The following is a 24,205-nucleotide window of genomic DNA, read 5'->3' on the forward strand; positions in this document are numbered from 1 at the left end:
AAATTGTTTTGAGATTTTAGTTTTGCTTTTAAAAAAGCCAACTTCCTGCAAAATAGTTTGACTTTAATATGAACTTGTTATGAGTTCTAGAGAAATAGCATTTTGAGATAAACATCATCTTATTTTTCCAAAGAAATGATACAGGAAATACACCCTTTGGCTTTCTTGTAGAACAGAAATGGTGGACTGCATTTAAGAGTTCAGCTAGTTGACAGATTGATGGTGAATGGGGAAAACCATGCTCATTCAGTATTTCTCACTATCTTGGCATCTTGAAGATTTTTTTCCCACTAGGGTGTTGGGTTTTCCAGCCACATAGTACAGGACTACAACTTTTCTTGTGTGTTAATCTTTATGCTTTGTTACTTTTAAAGAAAGTTAAACAGAGCAGGGGAAAAATGTCTTGGAAATTTCACAGCTCTGGTTTAGAAGATTGTTACAATCTTAGTTCAAAAACCAGACATTGTGAATTTCAATAATTTTATTTTTTTTTAGCAAGGAAATACTAAAAGGGATAGGGAGGAAAAAAGAATCCCTGAGATGCATAAACACAGTACATAGAAGGCAAGAATGCATGAGTGTTTTCTGTCACTAACACTCTTATATAACATCAACATCTTTGCACAATCAGGAAAGTGACCTCATGTTCTAATTTAGAATTATTTCTCATATATTTTAAACATTAGTGAAAACCTGGGAGAGAGCATTCTGCACAATGTCTTTTGCAGAGATAGAGGACTGGCTACATTTGATCAGTGATCAGGGTTCTAAGGGAAGCTGGATTGTTTATTTCCCTTTCATGTTATCAGCTACTTTTAAAACATCAACTAGAGACAGCAAGGTGTAGTGTTTCAAATATTGGACTACAACTCTGGAGATCAGGGTTTGATTCCCTGCTCTGCGATGGGAATTCCCTGGGTGGCCTTAGGTGAGTCTCACACTTTCAGCCCCAGAAAACCCCATGATAGATTCATCTCAGGGTCACCATAAGTCAGAAATGACTTGAAAGCATGGAACAACAAAATATAAAACTGCTTTTACATTACTTGAATTTTGAATATCAAACATATTATTTTGGAGTTTCAAATCTAGTGTCAGTGTCTGGCCTGACAGTGTTGCATGACAGATCTGGGTGGTAGATCTGATAGTCTGGACACCACTGTGGACAGGTCCCTTGAAGAAGAGAGAGCCACCACATATGTGTTGCATCCACATTTTTCCAGGCTTATAAAAGGAGCCAGAGTGGGACCCACAGAATACCCAAGTGTAGACGACTGTCACTTGCCCTAGGCACAAAGTACTTGCAAGCTTTTCAGCCAAACAACAAGTCTTTCAGAAAGGTTTGCATAATAATTTAGTTAATTCTAATTTCCCTATGAACTATTTTCAACTACTGCTAAAAGAAGAAGAAGAACTTGTCAAAGATTGTATCTGCATTGCAGGAATGATTCAGTTTGATACCACTTTAACTACCATGGCTCAGTGCTATGGAACTCTGGGAACTGTAGCTTGTTGTGGCACCAGAGTTCTCTAACAGAGAAGGCTAAAAAATCTCACAAAACTACAATTGGCAGAATTCTATAACACTGATACATAGCAGTTACTGTGGTGTCAAACTGAATTATTTTGGAGTGCAGATGCAGCCAGTAGTCTGATTTTTTTAAACTGGATTTTAACTGTTGTAAGATATTGTGAGATTTTGTATTTTTTGTATTTTAATTTTTTGTATATTGATTGTATCGTGTTTTTGGCTGTTGTGACCCGCCTTGATCCCAGGAAAGGCGGGCTAAAAATAAAGCTTTTATTTATTATTTCTTATATTCAAATCACTACTCTATTTCTGAGTTGCAGCAACTTCTTTGATAAAGCTGACTGACTGATGATCACCCCCTGCATCCTGCAAGTGAGCTCTTGTACACAGGGAATAATAACAGGATCCTGCTTTTGATGGTCACATTGAAGACTGCTTGCAGAAAGGGGTGGAAACATCAGTCTGCCAACTTGTCTCAAATGACAGGAGAACAGGCAGGGGTTGGGCCAGGAGATGCCAGGGTACTTATGTAACCAGAGTACTTATGTAGCTAAGCAGGTGATACAGAATCATGCCCACCATAATTTTATTTACATTCTACCTTTCTTTTAAAATTGACGCTTATTCACAGCAGTCATCTGATCAAACCCAAACTATGCTACCCGTGTGGAAACAACCATCAAGCAAGCAACCAAGTATTTCTCCATCTCTTGGGTTTATTTCATTTTGTTTCGTTTCATTTTATTTTATTTATAGCTCACCTTTGTCCCAGCACAGAACCCAAGCTGGCTTATAACCATCTAAAACAAATTTCTGCTAAAATCTTACTATACAAAAGTAAAAACAACAACAATTAAACAAACATTTCCATTAAAAGCACATTGTTAAAACAATCTAAACTACACTCAAAATAAAATTAAAACAATAAATGCACAGTATGCACACTGATTTTGGATAAAAAGCCCACTGATTTTTATCTTCTGCAATGGTGCTGGACTTTAAATACCAGGGAGGAAAATGAAAGCAGAGAGTAGCAATACATCAGAGCAGACAAAAACTTTCTCCAATCTGCCATCTCCCCCTTTATCCCCCCACATGGATAACATGTTCTTGTTGTGTGCCTCCAAGTCATTTTTGACTTATGGTAACCCTAAGGTGAACCTACCATAGGGTTTTCTTGGCAGGTTTCTTCAGATAAGGTTTGTCATTGCTGTTCACTGAGGATGAAATGACTTGCTCAAAGTCACCCAGTGGGTTTTTATGCTTGGGCAGGGATTTGAACCCTGGCCTCCAGAGTCACAATCCAATACTCAAACCACTACACCTCACTGGCTCTCACTCATTCAAACTGCAAAGTATCAAATACCTGGCAGGAAGATTAATCCCAGACCATACAGAAATACTGCCCATATGTTGAAGTATAATAACCATAATTTCCCAAGGAGGCACTCTCTGGCGGATGTATTGAAAATCTTCCTGAGATTTAATATAAAAGCCAAACTGGATATGACTTTTTTCAGTCTATGACTACCCCATTCATGAGCTTTGTTTTTTTACAAGCTATGGTCTTTCCTTTAGGCTTCCCCATACATGTTCACTCAGGATATCAATTAGGTGAAGCAAAAGTGTGCTGGGAAGAACACAGTATGAGCAGTTGTACCACAAATGAGGGAAGCATAACCACACATCCATTTTGCAACAAAACTGGGAGCCTCCTATTCAGTTTATATGTGATTAGCATAGATCCAGCTTTAAACAGATGACCTTAGTCCTGGCACACCTAGTATCAATGCTCACTCACCGATACACTTAGAATGCCATATTGTTCATTGTGATTATTGTTATTACAGTCCAGTCTTTTGACATCCACTTTTTCAGTTGGCTAAAACAAAATGTGTTGTGCTTCAAGAAGAACCAATAATTACAGCAACATGTAACTCAAGTTCTCATTATGGAACCAGTATTATTATTTTCATTATCAAGAACAGTAGTAAGGTGGTCATGACTATGGAAGGAAGAGTATGTTTCTCAGAGGAACTATGGGAGGCAGTGTTCTCTGGAAGCAAAACCACTGCTGCTATATTAGATGTTTCCCCAACATTGTTGCTGTCATCAATGGCACGAATGGCAAAGTAGATGGAGGTGGTGTTTTCTTTTTGGAGGTTTTCTGGCTTATACTGAAAGGACTGTTTGACCCCAGCATCTTCAGGTATGAGACCAGATATGTTCAAGGAAGTGGCATTAGGAAATGTAGCATCTCTTAGTTCCAAGGGGTTTTCACTCATTTTTATTTCATATCCTTCAGCTGAAAAATAAAGAGTAAACAACACATGTGCATTAGATAATGATAGCCTTATGGAATGAGGGGGGGGGGGGGGAGCCAAAACAGTAGGCAAGAACAGCGACTTTGCACATGCCTCTCCACATGTCACAGCACTTCTGTTCTTCTTCCTGAGGGAGAAGGTCATAAAAATGTGCCTTTTGATAAATGGATTTTTTTTTTGACAAATTGACAAAAGACACACTTTTAGGATGTTATTGCATTCAATTTAAAGCAACGTATCCCCAATGGGATAAAGTCATGTTTAATTTTAAAAGCGGGTGTTATTGCATTCAGCTGCGGCCAGGCAAGTGCAACCTGTATGCAGCCTAGATCCCAGCTGTGCTTATCCCGTGGCTTTTCAAAAACAGGTGCTTGAATTTTTGGAAAGCCGCAGGACAAGCATGGCTGGGATCCAGGCTGCATATGGGTTGCACTTACCCAGCTGCAGCTGAGTGTGATAACACCCACTTTTAAAATTAAACGTGACTGTATCCCGTCGGGAATAAGTCACTTTAAACTGAACGTGATAATCTCCTTATAATCATCTCCCTTAGGAAGAGAATAGAAGTGCTGCAACAGCATGCAGATAGGCACAGAGAAAGCCCCTACTCTCCCACTCTGTATCAGCTTTGTCTTCTCATGCAATAAAGCTCTCAGTCAAAGAGATCTGAAGACCTAGGAAAAGAAACAGATAAATTCAGTGGAAAACTTTGCTCCCAATTTTCCCCAAAGCCTTATTTTTCTAGAAAAAATAGGGGTGGAGATGGGGAAGGATCATAGGATATTTTCTTTCAGAATGAGGAATAAAATGTTCAGATCAGGATGTTCATACATATATATATCTCCTCCCCCATACTATTTTTTAAAAAACTATGTAGAAGTTAAGATTTATATGTAAAACTATGTACAGCAGTGTTTGTCAAAGTGATGATCTCACCAGTGTACAAACATCAGGGCAGTGGGAGCAGTTCACCCAGTATACCAGCATTAAGGTGGTGCATTGTGACAGGGCCCAAAACAGTCTGTCTAAAGCTGGGAGCCAGTGGTAATGTGGTGGTGGCAGAGGGGGAAGCAGGCTTCTGTTAACTGGGCTGCCAAGGAGAACCAAGTGGGCTTTATCAGCCTTGTCATTACCAGCAGCTTACTAGCAGCTGTATCTACACCAACAGCGTTAGCATACCCTACACTCTTGGGGCTTCATGTTTTCATATTTGGTATCTAGCATCAGGCATGTTTTTAAGAGGTCATGATTAACTTTGGAACACTAGGACTTTACACATGTGAGAAAGCACATATCCTCTCTTGATAGGGACTGATAGGGACTGAGCAGATCCCATTGCAAAGCAGTTAAAGACCATACTTCCTTCTTACCCCAGGCTGTGTCCCTATTCATCTTTCCTATTCAACCATCCAGAGACTGACTCAAATCCTATCAATGTGTAGTCAATCCAAAATTAAAGCCATCTCTTGTTCCAGAATCCTATTGTCCATTTCTTGGGAAAACCCTCAAATCTTTGTTACACCATGTGTCAAATGTTAACTATCTCTTGAGGATGGAAAACAGGATATAAATATCAGCCCCAAATGCAGCTGCCTACTGTTGCTCACTTTTCCCATGGACCCAGTGTGCACCAAAAGTTGCTCTCACTGTGTTGCTCTCAGGCTCTGTCTGAGCCACTCTCCTCTGGTAATTATCATCCCCTCTAAATCCTGATTTCTCACTATCCAAACTTTCACACCTTTCCTATCTGTTAGCCTTCTGTGGTTCTTTAGGTTCCATTGGTTTCTGTGGGTTTGTGGGTACCTTTGCACATGCCTAAATAAAACTCTTTTATTCATTGAAACTGGAATCTCTCTGCAGTTAGTGCTGGTATACATAGATGGAAAGATCCCCTTATGTTACCCAACATCTCACAGGCCTTTTTTGAGCTAATAATTTCCCCAAAATACCAAGGAGATGCTGTCATTGTTGGTAGGGACACCAGGTCCCTTCACCCTTTTGGGTAACAGCAGTTTCTACTGCCATCACTTCTACAGAGCACCAAGGTAAGCTGTGACTTTAGTGGCAACAGCTGCAGTATGACAGGTGGGCAGGGCCCTCCCTCAGCCAATGCCTCCTGGCAAGCCATTATCTTGTACAGCAGTGGCAGCAGTGGCAGAAACTCAGGCAACTTGAATAGCAGTGGTGCAGTCTCTGGCTCAGGGGCTGCCGTGGGCAGCAAGGGAGAAGAAGCAGCTGCAGGAGTAATAGCAAAAGAGGAATAAAAGAGGGGAAGGTAGAGGGCTCCCCCACTTCTCTTGTGGGTGGTGAAAATGATCTAGTCCAGGTGTCAAATATGCTAGTTATGTCACTGGGTGGTTTGAAGATGAGTATAGGTGAAAGCTGTCAGCTGCCAGACCATGGTTTTCTGGAAAGAAATATCAGTTGCTGTCAATTGAAACAAATATAATACAGGTCCCTGGTTCATGGAAGAGGAGGGGAGCCAGTTCCTCCACATCAGGCAGCCTGAGAAACATTGGTGTTTAATACCAGATCATTGTGAAAGCCAGCATGATGCAGTGGTTTGAGCATTGGACTATGACTCTGGAGACCATGGTTCAAATCCTGGCTCAGCCATGTAAACCCACTAGTTTACCTTGGGCAATTCACACTCTCTCAGACTTAAAAGATGGCAATGGGAAATCCCCTCTGAAGAAATGTGCCAAGAAAAACCCATGATACGTTCACATTAGGGTCACTCATAAACTGGAAATGACATGAAGGCATACAACCACCACCACCAGATCATTGTAATTCCTGGAGCTGGTTTCCTTTTCTCAGTTTTTTTTTAATGGGAATGAGTCCTTTGTGTCTGCTTGGCATTATGGAGGACTAGATGTGATAAATAACTGTTTGTTCCATTTATCTTTCAAGCTAAATGAAAATGTCAAGACTAATTGTTCAAAAAACTATGTGACAGTTAAACCAACAACTCAAAACAGTGCATGTTTCCTTTTTTCTGAGAAAATAGGGAAATCAGATAGGGATATGCAGTCCTTCCTCCCTGTAACCATACTTCCTCAGTTTCAAATACCAGAGATGCTTTCTCAGAGTGGGCCCATTTTGTGTGTGTGTAAATGACAGTTTCTTCTTTATGTAATGTACTTGGGAGTATGATTTTGCAGAAAACCAGCTAGCCACTGTCATGATCTCTGTTGTGCCCTGAAGGGCTCTTTTTAGCACATCTTCTTCCTATGAGCCTCTCTTTTTGTGTCTTTGCTATAATGATTTTTCCTATTAGTGTAGAGAAATCTAGAAAAGGATTTTCTAGAAGATTTCTGGATCTGAGGTGGCCCTATCTCCCGTCACGTGTGAATTTTTTTAATGCCAAAAAACAAGGATGTTGTCACAATTCCAGGGCTCTGGTCCAGTCAGGTCCCAGACCAAGTAAAGTTCAAAGTGCTGTCAAGATTAAGTGAAAACACAAATGTTTAGCAATAAAACCCAAGGCAAAGACTACATTATTTCACATCCCCTAGCTGACTGAAACAGTTCTTTGTCAGAACAGACCAGTTTTCTGGATGAGATTATGGCCAGACTTCACCCTCTCAAACGCAGAAAATTTATCTGATCTTTCCTGATCTTAAATTATCCTTTCTCTCTTGTTCTGGAAGGCAATGGCACTTTCACAGGAAAAAGGAGAGGGGAAATCACCCCAACCAAACAAGAAAATAAATATTTCCCAGCCATTCCAAGATGGAAACATTTTTATCTACTCCTTCTTCATTAGCTGACCTTGCACAGTTTGCTAGAGAAACTGCAGCTGCTGAAAGCCACATCGTGATTTACTTGATTAACTAGTAAATTCCCGGTTACTATGCTTTTATGTTTTGTTGTTGTGTTTCTGACTTACAGTGACCCAAAGGGAGCCTATCACAAGGTTTTCTTGCCAAGATTTGTTAGGAGAGAGTTTACCCTTGCCTTCCTCTCAGGGTGAGAGAGTGTGACCTACCAAAGGTCACCAAGAGGGATTCCATGGCCCAGCAGAAATTCAAACCCTGGTCACCAGAGTCACAGTCCAACATTCAAGCCACACTGGTTCTTATGTATCTATTAAGCATATAGCACATGTATTTAAGGTGAAGGTGACAACGAACTATGCTCACCAGTTCTTCCAGAAATTCCAAACCACTACAAATATTTTGCTTTCAGAATTATTCAGAATAATGCTTCCTTGCTATGTTTTTGATAATTTGATGATCACTGTTTTTTGAATTCTAGCAACTATAAATAGAACACTCTGAAAATCATTCACAAAATCTAAGAAAACGGGGGATGAAACAGCCCATTTCCTCTGCAGTAGGACAACCTGGAGAGAAAATAGCCATGGTGGACCAACGGTATGGTTGGATCCCTTTTCCACAGGAGCAGTGTCATATTACTCATACTAAAAGGGAGGGAATAAAACTGACCTTTTTTCTTTTCACAGAAGACAGAGAGCCTATTTTTCAAAGCAAAATTTCACTTACCTTTCCCTATATCATAATCATTCCCAGGAGCTGTCCAGGACAAAAGCAATTCATCATCCTCATGGTGCTCTACCTCAAGGTCTGTGATTTTACAGGGTGGGAAGACATCCGGTGGATTTCCAGGAGGCAACCCATTCATTACAAAAGAACCTCCTGATGCTGCTCTGCTGAAATTTCCCACATTTGCTTGGATTTCATCCTCACTTGGGCGATGCCTTACTGGATTCAGTTTTATCTCGCCTATGAAAAACAGGTAAAGGAATAGGTGTATTAAAGTGTGTGACTGCAAAGCTCCAGTCAATATTCTGCAAGTCTATTTGTTATATTTTCTTTTGTGCATTATCTTCAGTCACTTCTTTTTCTCAAAGATGTGGTCATGTTAAAACTTGCAATTTTTCCTTTATAAGGGTGGGGTCCAATCTTTGCTCCTCATTTGTTTTGGACGTCAAATCCTAGAAACCTCAACCCACTTGGCCAACAGTAATGAACTAGGGGAATTGAAGTTCAAAACATCTGGAGGGTCAAAGGTTGGGAAACACTGTTTTACAATATAACTGTTGACACAGAAGAAGTGTTTATCTAGTTCTGTAGTTCATGAACAAATTGTGTCTCTTCATCCTTTAGAATTAATTTAAACTCTTATGTATTTTTCTTCTCTTGGAAACACAGCTCTCTTCTTTTTTTCCCCCCATGGGTTTAGGGGATTGCCTAAATGACCACCAAGGTCCCTTCCAACCCTGTGATTCTTTAATCACAGAACAAGAAAAATTACTGTAGTGCTTTGTATTAATAGATCAGGTTTAGTTTGCCAGATCTCTTTTCATTAGCAGGACTAGCACTGATAGGCCTGAATAGCTGGCCTTTGGCTAAAATGAATGTCCGAGGCTGTTCTGGGAGGGTTTGTTGTGTACCTTTTACTCTACTCATCTGTTAAAAGAAGTGGTCTTTTGTCTAGAGCCAGGAAACCTGTGGCTCTCCAGATATGTAGGAATCCAGTTCCCATCAGATCAAATTCTTTTGACTAGTGGACAGGGATGATAGGAACTGTAGTCCAAAAACATATCCAGGCCTACAGGAGCTTCATCCCTTCTATAGCCTGAAGTAACCAAGATCAGACTGAGAAAAAGCCCAATAAGAGTCAGAGATCTGAAGTGAAGCTCAGGAATATATTGGAGCATCAGAAGGGATTGCTCAGAGTAGATACAGTATTTGCAAAAAAATGCAAATACTAGGGAATGCCAATATGCCTCCAGTGACTTCACTGTAAAGGACAGTAAGCACAGTATATCTGAAACTGCTCACAACTTGCATTTAACCCATATATATATATATATATATATAGTCCGCCCTTCCCTTACGTAGGGGATCTGTTCCGTATGCTCGAGCCCCATTTAAATGAATGGGGCTTGTGCATGTGGCAGTGCAGCGGTGGGCACGCACCATGGGCACACATACCATTACCCTTTATGGGGCGTGCCACCCCTTTTCCCAGCACAACTTTCAGTGTAAGGCACGCCAGCGTATGACGCAGGCTCACTCTGTGTGTGTGTGTGTGTGTGTGTATTTGTCAAATTAAGTTTAAAGTAACAAATATATTTTGCACAATGAAAAGCATGTAGATAAAATGAAAAAAGAAATAAAGTAACAATTAATTCTTCAGACACTAATCTTCTATGTAAAGGCCATTTTCACATGCATTCTTTTTTTAAAAAAAATCATCCTCTGTTTACAATAGCACATTGTAATATTACATCATAATTCCAGGAATGCACTACCTGATTCATATACATTACAAAAATTAAGGTACAATAAATGAATAATTAGTGCAGTCAATCACATTATAGCTCAATCTCATAATGTTTCTCATAATATTTGACAATGGAACTCCAGGCAATGCAGTACCTTCATTAATAGGAATGACTTCTTAACTTATATTTTAAACAATGACTGAAAACTACATTTTCTCCTTCTTTTTAATCTCCCTTTCACTCTTCTTGCTTTCTTTTCCCGATAAGTATTTGGTGTGTCATTGATCTTCTAACCCATATCCACTTTCCCCCACGTTGTCTTATTATAATTTATTTCCACAGACCACATGGCCATGTCTTCTCAACTTTTGTAAGCAGACAAATAGTGCTAGGCTTGAGATAATTGGTTATTATTTCTGTTTTGTTTATTCCCTTAATCAATAAAATGAATTAAATTCACAACTCTGTACAATAGTGTATTCTCAGCAGGATCAAACTGTGCCCTTAAGACATAAGGAACAAAATTGCAACATATTCTAGTCATGTAAGCCTCCTTGATTGCTGCAGCAGAAAAGCAGGGTATAAGAATAAAGTTTATTTATTTATTAAAATCCATCATGGCATAACTATATTATGTCTCAGAATACCAATTACTTCATCTTCTGAGATCTTTTGGGATCCTCCAGAAGTCTCAATTGAGGATATAATCATTCTGCACCTGGTTATAGGAACATAGCCAGACACTTCTCTGATGCCCATCCCTGTTCTGCATCTATTAAATGGCTGTATTGGAAATTACAGTGGATAAATGGTGCGTTTAGAGGTGGGGGCTTTAGTTGCTGCATAGAAAAGAAGATAATACCAGCCTCCACAATGACCAAAAAAGACATACACAGGTGTATGTTGGATTTATGTCACTAACAGGATGTCAGCCATACAGAAGCACATTAAGTCACAGCAGGGCTATCCCACACAAATGATGTATGTTTGTGCATACTATAACTATGTGGGTAAGGCAAACATGTACGTCTTTCTACCCAGTTGGAACCACAAATTGTACATTGTGATTTTCTAAATACCCTACTTTCCACATGATTGTATGGTGTCTGTATGGTAATTCGATCTAGATTTTAGGCTGGTATATAAAAACAGAAGGACTGAAGATGGCATAGCAAAGCGAAATGAAGTATGCTAGGAGATTGTTTTAAATTTTTTATAGGAATTAGGGGGTGCTTTATTGGTTCCAACACATTCAGTTAACATGCTAAGTTAGGAAGCACTTGGCTGATTAGAGAAATGTAGGAGAAGATGTAAGGGTTAAGTCCATGGATACATTAGTGCAAATCAGAGCACATTGTTATGAGTATGTACTCAGCCTCCACATGAAATCAAGACCATAAAAGTAATGATGGAGAAGGCACTAATAGGTAGAAATCGATATTTCCCCAAATAATTAGTTTTCCTATTTTTAGACTTCTTAATGCCCAAATCTGCTGTAGTTCTCCTAGAAAATAATGCCATTTCATATTTAAAATACTTACCATTTTCTACATAACCTGATACATAGAGAGCGTGACTCTTCCTGTTGACTCGTCTGACAGCGTTGTCTTTTCCTTGGACACGCAGTTTTATGTTGTGCCTGCCATTTTCCTTGAAAGATGTGAAATATCTTGAGTAGATTCCATCATGTTTCAAAGTATCAGGACCTTAGTACATAAATAGTGAAAATTGCCACCTGAAACAAACAACTTACTGCTGGTCTTTTTTTTTTTTTTAATATAGCATTTATATGTTAAAGATGTGCACATCTGCATCTGTTTTCACAGGAAAAGATGAATGCCAGATTCTGAATATGGTTAATGGAATCAAAGGAATCTGCTGTTTATAGAGGTTTAGGCAGGTTTTAATGTGTGGGGTAGTCAGGTGTTCCAAATGTCCCATTTGTCATAGCCATTAGTAAGCCTGGAAGGTGTTTATCTTGGGGGTAAACCACACACTGCAATAGTTGCTTGTGTTACCCTTGAGTGCAAGACTTTTTTCTTCACAAATAGGTGGTGGAGTGGATCAAATCTGCCATGCAAACCAGACTGGGACCACTGTAGGGAACAAGTGCCTAAAGCCACCCTGTTCACGCACCACAGTCTTGATGAAGCTCAGGACTGGTGGGGAAGGTGGCAGGGAGGCTGTTTGTAAATGAAAATTTCACTCTTAAGGGCAAAACATGGGATTATTGTAACATGCAGTTTGGCTCTTGTTTGTTAATTTCCATATCTCAAAGGCAGGAATGCACATGATACATGGGTTGGAAGAGGCACTAGCAACATTATGAAAGCAACCACAGAGACTAAAAGACAATTGTTTTCTGTACTTTTAGTGGGATCAGTTGATAGAGAGTGCATGCAGTGGTTAGAGATCCTGGACCTTATTGCATTGCAAAAGAAAGATGAGAGGCAGCAAAACAGAAGTGGCTTCTGGCTTACCTTTTTACAAGACATCATGGTATTTCCATTCTTCCTCCAAAGGGAGTTGATCATTAACGTGTAGCTTTCGCAAAACAATTTTTTCAATCAGGACAAAAGGCATGTGTTTATGATTGTCTCCCTCAGTGGTAGAGTGGAAGTAGAGTGGAAGTGCTTTGTGCAGGGAGGTAATCAGAAATCCACTTCTGTCTTGCTACCTCTTGTCTTCCTTTTGCAATGTGATAAAGCCCCTTGATTAAGCAGTAAAGACACTAATGACTTAAAGCAGTGGCTCCCAAGCTTTGGTCTTCCATTTGTTTTGACTTCAGCTTCCTGAAACCCAAGCCAGCTTGGCCAACAGCCAGGAATTATTGGAGCTGAAATCCAAATCTTCCAGGGGACCAAAGGTTAGTAACCACTGGTTAGAGAAACAAACTAAACAAACTTTATTATAGGAACTCTATTCTAAAATAGAAAGTTACATGCAGTACTAATCCAAACTAGATTCATTCTAGGAAACAACTGAGAGTTCAAGACTAGGAAACAGGACTAGGAAACAGCTGAGAGAGGGAAGAAGAGGTGGAGAGACATCCCTAAGAGTGTAATTTTACATCACAGAGAGGTGAGGATAGGTAGACAAGGAGGGGGGACACTATGAGTCACTCACACTATCTAAGCCTATTATTGGGTCCTGCTCTGAAGGATTTTTGACTTTTCAGTGGTAAGTGTTATTGAACTTCTAACATGGGTTGCAAGTAATTCAGTTTGGAGAAGAGCAAACAGTTCACAACACAGTAAAAGAACATACGCAGAAGAACCCAATCCCAGCAAAATCCCCAGTTAGAAACAATCTTGTTCTATGTGTTGTACAAGTTATGTGCACAAGGAAATTCTAAACTGTGTAGTAACAAATACTTCAACATTAACTTACCTGAACCATCATCAAAGAGCTCTAGCTCTACAGATTTTCCAGATGCCGATTCAATGATGGCTGTGACATTTGCACCAACAACAGGCAAAAACCCTTGGCTGACTTCTGCGTAAATGACCATGGGACTAGGATAGCTGTTGGTTTCTCGGTTCACATAGGACTTCACAATCACTGGAGGCATAGTCACAGATGCTGCTCTGGTGGTGACTGTTATTGACAGCCCTTGAGCTTCTGTGTGTGTATTCAGAATTTTGTAAACCCAGTCTCCTGCCTGGAATATATTAAAATGCAAAATGGTATGTACAGGACTTCTGGAAATAAGTGGTTTTCCCCTTGCAGTTGTCCCATTTAAGCAGCAGTGACACAGTCCTTTGTTAGCACAGATGCACTCCCTACAACTCTTTTTTTTTAAGGAGGCACACTTTTTAATATCTTTAACGCTGAATATATAGGTCTAAAAGAAAGCGTCAATTCTACCTTTGCAGTTCCAGGAATCTTGAGTCGAGCTGTTCGGATGTTGGTGTTATCAACTACAAAGTCTGTCTCACTGTACGTTTTCCCTTCAGGATCCGTCAGAATAATTCTTGGCACATTTAGACTCAAACTCCATGTAACTACAAAGGAAGTGTCATTTCCCACAGTTTTATCAATGGATACTGTTCCATACATCCACCGGCTGGGACTGAGGTTTTGTCCTTTACTTTCAAGCTGTTAGGAAAATGTTTAGTGTACACTTGATTAGGGGGAAATTATATAGTACATTTATTAGATCAGGGATCTCAAACATGGGTCTCTAGATGTTGTTGGACTACAAGTTCAGGATCTCTGCCCACTGGCTGGGGCTTCTGGGGATACAAGTTTTGGAAGCACCAAGTTGGAGGACAAACAGGATAGAACACATATAGGAAACTTTTCTGGCCCTGTTTTTTGCATACAAAAATATGTTTCCTGTATAGAAACTGCTGTTTTCTGTGTAGATCAGTCATGTGTCAATTTTTCACAGAGCTTCCTAATTACAGCATTATATTTGTGCAGGAAACAGATAGGGCTACACTGGATGAGACAATAGAGTTCAATAAGAGCTAGTACCTCTAGATTTTAGCAGATACCAAGCACTGAAACTGGGACTGTGGTGCTGGAAGGAAAGGGTGTAACCCTTTTTGATGGTGCTATTTTCCTGGTGATCTCCCTAAATTTCTGTTTGTTTTATTAGTGGACTTGTCAATATACAACTGAATTTGGGTTAATAAACATTTTAAAATGTTGTTCAGTGCTAAACAACAACCTGCCTCCTCAGTTTGATCTTTCTCTCCCTCCTCCTCTGAATTGTTCATGGATTTCTCCTTCCCCTGTGCAATTTTATACCTATAACTATTAACAAATTGCACCTTCTGGCTCCCAAATACAGACCTGAATAGATTGTTGATTGATATTTCCACTTCCTGATGAAATTCCACTGAAAGCGTCTATGAGGCCATTGGAGTCCAAACTGTCAGTGGCAGAAAATGTCAAACCCCCTGAAACATGAGTGGAGAGATTATTATAATCACCTACCATGTTGTCATGGCTGCTAAGAGAGGATCCATGGGTTAAACAAGTAGGGAAAGAAGCATAACATTGGGTGGGACTTGTGACAATCTCATTTCGAGGGAGTCACAGCTACCAGTATTGATGATGACAATGTTTATAATATCATTAATTAGATTTTTATTTCATTTATATTCTGCCTTTCCCTCAGTTCTTGGACTCAAAGCAGCTTTTGTTGTTGTTGTTGTTGTTGTTGTTAACCAATCCAACCCTGTGGATGAGATATCTCCAAGACTCCCTGGCCTTCACTGCCCTGCTTAGTTCCAAAAATTCATAGCCTTTACCTCATTAATAGAGTTCATCCATCTAGCATGAAAGCAGTTTACACAACAGTAAAAGAGGACAGATTAAAATGTATCTATAAGATAGAGGAGTTTAGACACTTTGCTTCCTCTCTTACCTGTGCTCTTTGCCAACATTTCTAGTTCTTTTGCAGCATCCGGCCCCAAAGCAATGGTGTGGATTATAGATCCACTACTTTGAACTTCAGCAAAACAAGAACTTACTCCTGAATCTTCTCCATCTGTCAAAAGCAGAATTTCACAGCCTTCTGTGCTTGAATATTTTTGTAAAAACACCTAGATGGTAAAGAACACTTCAAATTTTAGCAGCAGTATTAGAACAAATAATGCAAGACCCAAAGCAAGCTGTTTGGAATGGAAGGAGTTCAACAAAGCTTAGCCAGCATAGCAGGGGTAGGGTACAAAATGCTGGTGAACTAATTTCCTATTGGAAATGCAACAATGCTCTCCACTGAAAGAGTTAAAACCTCAGAGTGGACAGTAGTGTTAGGGTTAGATGTGCAGACTGAGTGACCTGCAGTGACTTCCCTCTCTATCTACCTATCCTAACTCCTCTGTGATGTAAACTAATACTCTCATGGGAAATTTCCTCTCCTCCTCATCCTCTCTTCTCCTAGATCATGCTAGAGATGTAGCTAGATTAGAATAGCTCCCTTAGTAACTTTCCTATCTAAGAATGGAGTTCATATAATAAAGACATAGGCCCCATACAGACAGACCAAAATAAAGCTGCTTTGGGTCACTTTGGAGATATGCTATTTAAATTATGCATACATCCTAAGAGGCTGGAAGCTACGCCAAAGCCACTTTCCAGTCCTAAGTCACTTTGACACGACTTCCGGACTCTTAGGACGCATGCATAATTTAAACAGCATACCTCCAAAGTGAACCGAAGCAGCTTTATTTTGGCCTGCCTGTATGGGCCCATAGTTTGTTCTCTAAGCCACTGGTGTCTTGGCCCATTACAAACGGGCACTTTAGTATGCACTCCGCGCATGCTAGGGTTAAAAAGGGGCGTCCTTTCTGGATGCCCCCAACCCTATGACGTGCGGAGCGCACACAAAATGGCAGTGGCCGTTCCACACGGCTGCCACCATGAGGACGTCACGACCGCGCCGCCTCTATACGGGGCAGCGCGGAAGTGACGTCCTCGCTCCACACCAGGGCGTCTAGTGCGCCCTTTGCGCGGAGCAGGAAGGAGCTCCGCTTCAGAGCTCCTTCCTGGTTTGGTCCACTGGGCGCAGCCTTCAGACGGCTGCGCCCAGCGGACCAAAGGAGAAAGGGGTCAAGCAGCCCCTTTCTCCTCCTCCCCGCCGCCGCGGGGTGTCCTTGGGGCTTGAAGCCCCAGGGAGACCCCTTTTCAGGCTGCGAGGAAGCAGCGTTTTGCCGCTTCCCCGCAGCCTGAAAAGCGGCGGATCAGGGCCTCAGCGGCTGCCATTTTGGCTGCTGAGGCCCCGATACACCGGGGAAAGGGGTGGGTAACCCGCCTTTGCTTCTTAGTCAGATCTTGTGTGCTGCTGCACTGCATTAATTTCTAATAAGATAGGAGTAATATAACATGAGATGCAGTGGCTCAAGGTTATGGATTATGGGGTGCGGTGGCTCAAGTGGTTAAGACGTTGACTCTGTTGTTTGCAAGATCAGCAAGTTGGCAGTTTGAGGCCCGGATGCCGCATGATGGGGTGAGCTCCCATCACTAGTCCCAGCTTCTGCCAACCTAGCAGTTTGAAAGCATGCAAATACAAGTGGATAAATAGGTACCATTTCGGTGGGAAGGTAAACAGCATTCTGTGCAATCATGCTGGCCACATGATCACAGAGTAGTCTCTGACAACACTGGTTCTTCGGCTTAGTAATGGAGATGAGTACCGCCCCCTATGGTTGGACATGTGGGGAATATCTTTACCTTACCTTTACCTTAATATAACATACCATTATTTAGGAAGTAACAATATACAGTACTTCTCTGTTTCAAAGAAAAGTTAATCAAAGGTTACATGTTGAGTCAGAGCAGCCTTTTTAAAAAGTCTTCATATAGTGGATACCCTACTCTTCTCTTCCTAGTTCAGGGATGCATATGTCTCAGAGGCTAGGGGGGCACATTAACCACCTTGGAGGGTCATACACCCACATTGCATCCCTCTGCAAAATAATACTAATAAAAAAAATTTTTTTTTTTTTGCTCCCAATGTCCTCACAGGACATTTGAGCATTTTGCCACAGGAGAGACTTTTTTACAACAAGAAATCACTTGGAGGTCACCTCCTATTTTTCCAGAACCCAGGCAGGCCTAAATATGGTGAAATTGCACCCTAGTGGGTGTTTGGTAAAATGATGGGGCAACATTTTTCAAACTTTTGTTGATCTCATACAGGACCCTGTAGATCATAAAAATGGCCCTAGGAGATGCACCTCCCCTCAACTGTTCCTTCTCTATAGCTGCCATAAACAAGTGCTGCATTTCCCTGCTTTTGTGGATAGCAAGGTTGGAATTATCTTCTGACTCCAGTGCTAAAAGGGAGAGGAGGCATTTCTGTCTTGTAACAACACTGACACTGAAGGTACAAAGTGATGTTCTATAACACCTTCCAGTCAACCTTGATAGATTTATACAGCCAGTCCTCCATATCGGCCAGCTAGCCATCTGTGGATTGGATCATCCGTGGATGGCCAATAATAATAATAATAATAATAATAATAATAATAATAATAATAATAATATTTTTTTATTTATATCCCTCCCCTTTGAGGTCAATCGGGGCGGCTAACAATAATAAAATGGGCCTAACCCCATTATTGTCAATTCTACACGACTGTATGTACACAACTGTGCCAACATGGTCACGTGCAAATTGTGCATCTATTGTTAATAATGGGACTTGGGGTCCTGTGCTTTTTGCTATCTGTGGAGGAATAGTCAGGAATGGAACTTCCTGTGATACTGAGGGCCGATTGTATATTGATATCATTAGGCACTAGAGTTGTTATGGGTGCTTTTCTTAGAGTGCACCTATTTTTTGAGGGAGATGGTTGCTGGAAGGAAGAATATTTTGGCCATTGTGATTTATTGTCTATAGCAGGGGTTTCCAGCCTTTTTGACTTGCAGAGACCTTATTTCTATGGTGGAGCCCCTAAGAAGCTTAACTTGTCTTACAAGTTAATGGTATATATAAGAATATATTATTATTATTCAATTTCATTCAATTTTTATTTCTTTCACTTTCTTGGAGTGGCCACGGAGCACCTGGGAAGTGCACACAGAGTCCTAAGGGCTCATCGGAGCACACGCTGGGAACCGCTGGTCTATAGACTTTTATCTGTGAGCTGCCTTGGATCCCTTTCTTGGAGAAAGGCAGCATAGAAATGAAATAAAAAAAAATTCTCCTCAGTGGGGCTTGCATGGTCTGTAGAGAGGGGCTGGGGCTGGGGCTGGCAAGCACAGAGTGGTGGTCTGATTCAGGAAGAAAATATCTTGAGCAATTCCCTGAAGGAACATCTGTCTCCATGTGTGCCTGTCTATACGCTACGGACCACATTTAACCAAATCTTAAGGAATGGAGGAAGAAATGGTTACCATGGGAAGAAAGCTAAAATTGCACAGTACATCTTAAATGCAAAGTAAGAATGGTAAATGCAAGATTTCCCCTTATTTTTAAAACTCCTTGGCTAGGCTACTACTATAACAGTGCCAGGAGCATTTCTGAGCCTAAACTCTATGTATTGATTCCACCAAGTGGCATCCTATGGCAACTGCATTTTTCACCCACTCTTGGCTTGGGTGCTTTGACTGTTGATATTAACAGAAATAGAACTAGATTAACTATTGGGTGACAGTTTCCTTTCAGTCATCCCCTCCCCCATGTTTTAAAATAGTAGACCCAACACTATTGGTTAAATAAATGTTAAGCAGGAATGTAATAATCAAAGTATTTGGAAAATGTTCTCCTTCACCTGAAATCCTGCACGGACTCCTGAACATATGTTAGTTCCCCCATTTGCTGTAGCTGGAAGAAAAGATGTAAGAGTCTGGCGGACACTATCACCAGTAATATGTTGCAAACCAGCCGCAGTTGACGCTCGACTATTGAATGTGACAATTCCAACCCAGGAACCTGTTTCAATCATCTGTAGGACGAACAGTTCTGCAGCTTGCCTCAATCGATCAATGCGATTAAACTGTACATGGAGATGAAAAAAATAAAAATGCAAAAAATAAAAACAGTGTACCATGAAAGACATTTTAACAATGACTAAAAAGCAAAAGAAATTATTAGGAGAAAGCCAGCCTGAAAATTTCATTCAATTTAGAAGCCTCTCGTTTTTGCCCCATAAGGAGGCCGCAGCACCTGGCATTTGTTGCTGGTTTCGCATTCAATTATTAATCAGGGGTGACCCTGTTTAACTTCCAACATCAGACAGAATCTTGTGCCTTTAGGGCAGGCCTGCACAACATATGGCCTGTGGGCCACAAGCAGCCCATGGCCTCAGACTCATCCCCAAAAACTCCTCTCCCACTCAACCTTCACCCAAGAAGATAGCTGGGCTGTGGAGGAGGCATTCACCCATTCCTCCTTCTCCACAGCCCAGCCCTGTCCTCATGACAAAGCTGGGCTATGGAGCAGTAGTGTCATTAGAGTTGATGTCATTTAGTGCAGTGGGAGAATTGCCTTGCCTTCCCTCATGTCCATCCACACCATCGCCACCCCAAGTCCTGTGAGGTGGCTGCCGCATGGGGCTGAGAAGGCATCACTCCCCCCCACACACACACACACACATGTGCGCCGAGTCCTTGGGACGGGGCACCATCTTGCCCCAAAGAAGTCAACCTATTTTCATTTTGGCCCCTGCCTTTTACTAAGTTGTGCAGGTCTGCTTGGAGATATACTATGCAAAATTCACACAGGGTTATTTTGCAAATGAAACAGTATTTTCTGCACAGAGCCGCACGCCAAATTCTGTTTTCAGTGCAAAACAACTAGATGTGAATTTTACCAAGAATAAATCCCAAATTGCAAACTGCATTGTTTTTGGTGACTTTCTTGCAGCAGAGGGAAAAACGTATAAATTGCACACTGTTTGCTTCAATAAGAATTACAAATTACTTCCCTATTAATTTTTATGCATCTCTAATATGAAACTAATTATATATTATGATGAGTGTGTCCCACCAACATCTAGCTGGGAATGCAGGAGAAGACATTGTTAGGGTATGCATCCATGCTCTGGAACGTCCTGGCCGAGAAGGCCTCCTTGGCTCCTTTAAGTGGATTTTGGTTTATTCAGCATATCATTTCTCTGTTTTGTTATTTTGTTCTCTGTTTTCTGGTTTTGCTACTCTGCTTTAAATCTTATGCTTTTAAATATTAAATCTTTATTGGATTAGGCCCAGATCCTATTGTTTGTCACCATTAGAGCAGATCCATTGAGTCACTGGAGTTTACAGTGTTGATGAAGCATTTAACAGTTGATTTGGTGATTCTACTCTAATTGTATTTAAACAACTAATTGTAATTTGTGTTATAGTTATTTATTTCCCACCATTTTCCCAATTTGGGATTCAAGGGAGCTTACAACAGCTAGAAGAAATAAAACAAAAAATTCAAAACATACAAAAGTTTCAAATGTAATTAAATTATTTTAAAAATCTGTTAAGAACATAAACCATTGAAAGGAAAACAGCAAATAGAAAATCCAGCACATTTTGTAAGATGCTTTCCCCTTCAGTAATCAGTCTTCCAAGACTTGCTAAACCTAAGTAGTTTTTAGTTGCCTCGAAAAGGTAACAAGGAAGGCGCCAGTCTAAACTTTCTGGGAGCAGCTACCAAGAAGGCCCTCTCCTGTGTTCCCACCCAATGTACCTGTGAGGGTGGTGGGCAGAGAGAAGAACCTCACCAGAATGTCTCAAAACAAGGGCAGGTGTGTACGGAAGAACATGGTATGCAAGAATGGTTGGGATTAGACCTTTGTCTTTTTTTTCTGTAATTTTAGGTATGTGCTATTACTGCAGAATGTGCGATCTATTGTTGTTAGCTTCCTTGGGAATTGAATATGCAAGGGAAAGATAAATTTTGATTATGTAAGAAAGCAATAAAGTCATGTTTCCTTCCTCTGCCATTGCCAAAATCAGTGACATGATTTTGTTAATAGTTAGCATGAGTGAACAGCCAGAACAAGGTAGGAAGTTTCTTACTGTCAGACAGGTATTTGGCTCTTTATTCTATGACAACATCAGACACACTTATTTTTGTTTCATCTTCCAGTAGATAACACCCCCTGCTTTTGTTGTAATGGAGTGGCAGTTGCCTAGTGAGGGCATATTAATAGCCAGTTGTCATTTCTTGTTGGGAGAAAATCCATGTAAAGGAAGGGATTTCCCAGTAGAGAAAAATCTCTCCTACTCTCTATGTATAAGGGACAAACTCCAACCATCCCAGCATGGACCTTTAGAGAAAAAATGTTGCAGTGAGACAGTTTTCTTCCATCCATCAGTTATCCTCAAGGATGCAGCCTTTCTCCTCAACATCATGCAAATCAGTAGATATACTGATGTTCCATTGCATGGGGGGCATGAGCTATATTTGGCAAGATTGCACTTTCCAAAAATAGCTTATACGGCCCCAGCAGCCAGAATGTGTCATTGGGACAACAGAACCAAATTAGCTTCACTATTTCTAATATAATGTACCATTTATTACAGAGCATTGATTCTTTTTAAATTCTTTACCTTAATCCTAGCATTTTGCAAACATGGAAATATTTCTTCTAGAACTGAGGAGAAAGATAGACTTACCTCATTCATACTTCCAGAAACATCAAGTACTAGACACAAAACTCTTTCCTGTGCTTGCAACAAGGAGATAGTCAGCTGAGGCGGAGGAGCACTTCTTGGAGAAGAACCGGCAAAATCTGGGGAATCCATAATGACTTCCCAGGTGCTTCTGTAGTTGCACATTTTGTTCTGCATATTTGGTGCTCTTATGTTATGGTTACTCTTGTCACAGAACTGAGTAACCTAAATAAAAGATAAGAAGAGCAAGTCAGGATTGACATCCTCTTGGCAATCCCTACAACCATCCCTACCATATAAAACAGAGATGGTGAGCATTTGACTCCCAGGGGCCTGAGCGTGACTGCTCAACCTCCTTTACCCCCTGCATTTTCCAGCCATAAATGGTTAATCAAAAGCCTCTTGGGCATTGATAGGTTATCATCCCAGCCTGTTTTAAGCCTTTGTTTTAAGCCATGGAGGAACTGCTTCCCATGTTATAATTTCTATATTTCATGAAGTTGTTTCTTCAAATTTGGGGCATGACTCAGCCAATATCCATATACGGACAGCACTGAGTACTCCAAAATTTTTCATTTTTTAAATTTTTTCCAAGTGTAGGAAATATTTACAGTTTTAAAATCTCAAGAAAGAAGGGAGAACCAGAACAATTCAATGAAGACTGAGTATGATGAGTGAGTACAGAATATGACTGACAGTGTCAGAGGAGGAGACTGAAAACCTGCAGGGAAGAGAATGGAAACAAATGTCTACAAGTTTGGACACCAACACCCTAAACCATCTCATTTTGTCATAGGTGTCCTCTGTGATTTCTACATGCATACTTGCATATAATTAGGAGCTATCTCAGACAGAAAGATTAATGGGAACTAAAAGAGACTTAATAACTGAAGAAAATAACTGAAAAAATAATTAGGAGCTTTAGAACAGGAGTGGGTGAAGTGCAGCCCAAGGACTGCCATTTTTCTGCTTTCGGGAAAAAACTGATTCCCCCCTCCCAAAATGCCCACAAATTATCTCTAAATGAAGTGAAATTTTGCAAAAAATTTCAATTTTTGTTTACCTCAAAATGTCACAAAATGACCTCTGGGGGCAGGAAAAACATGACCCAGAGAGGGTGTTTGGTGGCAAAACAAAATGATTTATTTGTATTTATATTTATTCTTTGCAGGAGCAAGTGCAGATGCATCTCTCCAAGATGTCCTGGAGGACTAAAGAAGCCCCCCTAGGATTCCCCAATTGCCCACCCTGCTTTAGAACATCAAAAAATGGAGCTGACAATTAAGAATAGCAGAGATGAAAAAGAATAAAAGATTAAAAGGGAATAGAAAGGGAGGTGAAAAGGAGGAAGTGCAGCAACCATCAAAGCAGTGAAAGAAAAGAGACATGAATGAATGTTTGTGATTATTAGTGAAAAAATCAGAAAAGCCTTGACCAGTTTTGCATAAGCTTATGCAAGCTATCCTTGTCACTATCTCTTTCTCTCTCACACACACAATTGCATTCAGAGTTCAATTCAGATTTTGTTCCATATGTTTCAGAATCCAAATCTGAATAGAGATTTGGAAAGCTGAGTCTTTGGATGACCCATTGACTTGCATTGGAAAAACAAAGCAAGAGGGATGTAAAACTTTGCTTCTTTTTTCTCACATGGAAGAATGAATAATGTGTCGGAGCCTCTAAAAACATTGCACACCTGCAGAGCAGAAATACAGCTGCACTACAGAGAACTGTTGAAGACCTGAATGATCAGAAGTAAAGTATTATACTGACAGGCTGAGTTGTAGGCTGCCAGCTGGGGAGGCAGCAACAAGAGGCTGCAAATTTGGACAGGTAAGCAGGCTAAGATCTGCTGTTACAACAAGCACAATCCAAGGGAAGTGAATATATATTTAGTTGAGTGGCATATTACCATCCCTTCCCCAAAGCACTGTAACTGAAGAGTGCTGCCAAGACTTTCCCCAAATTAGAAACCACAAGAAAGTCCAGATGTCTTTCTTCCCTTCTCCATCGCTTCACCACAATGTG

General features: G+C 40.6%; 1 pseudogene across 1 annotated transcript in view; it reads right to left on the reverse strand.

Annotated features, from left to right (window-relative positions):
* Positions 1 to 517: 517 nt before the first annotated feature.
* Positions 518 to 24,205, reverse strand: part of LOC149283435 (calcium-activated chloride channel regulator 1-like) — a 32,187-nt pseudogene continuing 8,499 nt past the window's right edge. Inside the window, exons 6-14 of the transcript XR_016277920.1 lie at positions 22,181 to 22,402; positions 19,342 to 19,566; positions 15,489 to 15,666; positions 14,912 to 15,018; positions 13,979 to 14,209; positions 13,502 to 13,772; positions 11,653 to 11,817; positions 8,364 to 8,603; positions 518 to 3,836 (exon numbers count right to left, since the gene is read on the reverse strand). The product of XR_016277920.1 is annotated as a calcium-activated chloride channel regulator 1-like (transcript). The remainder of the gene's footprint in view (positions 3,837 to 8,363; positions 8,604 to 11,652; positions 11,818 to 13,501; positions 13,773 to 13,978; positions 14,210 to 14,911; positions 15,019 to 15,488; positions 15,667 to 19,341; positions 19,567 to 22,180; positions 22,403 to 24,205) is intronic.

This window comes from Sceloporus occidentalis, unplaced genomic scaffold (assembly GCF_023333645.1).
Source record: "Sceloporus occidentalis isolate IW3139 unplaced genomic scaffold, rSceOcc1.0.p SCAF_104, whole genome shotgun sequence".
Lineage (NCBI taxonomy): Eukaryota > Metazoa > Chordata > Lepidosauria > Squamata > Phrynosomatidae > Sceloporus > Sceloporus occidentalis.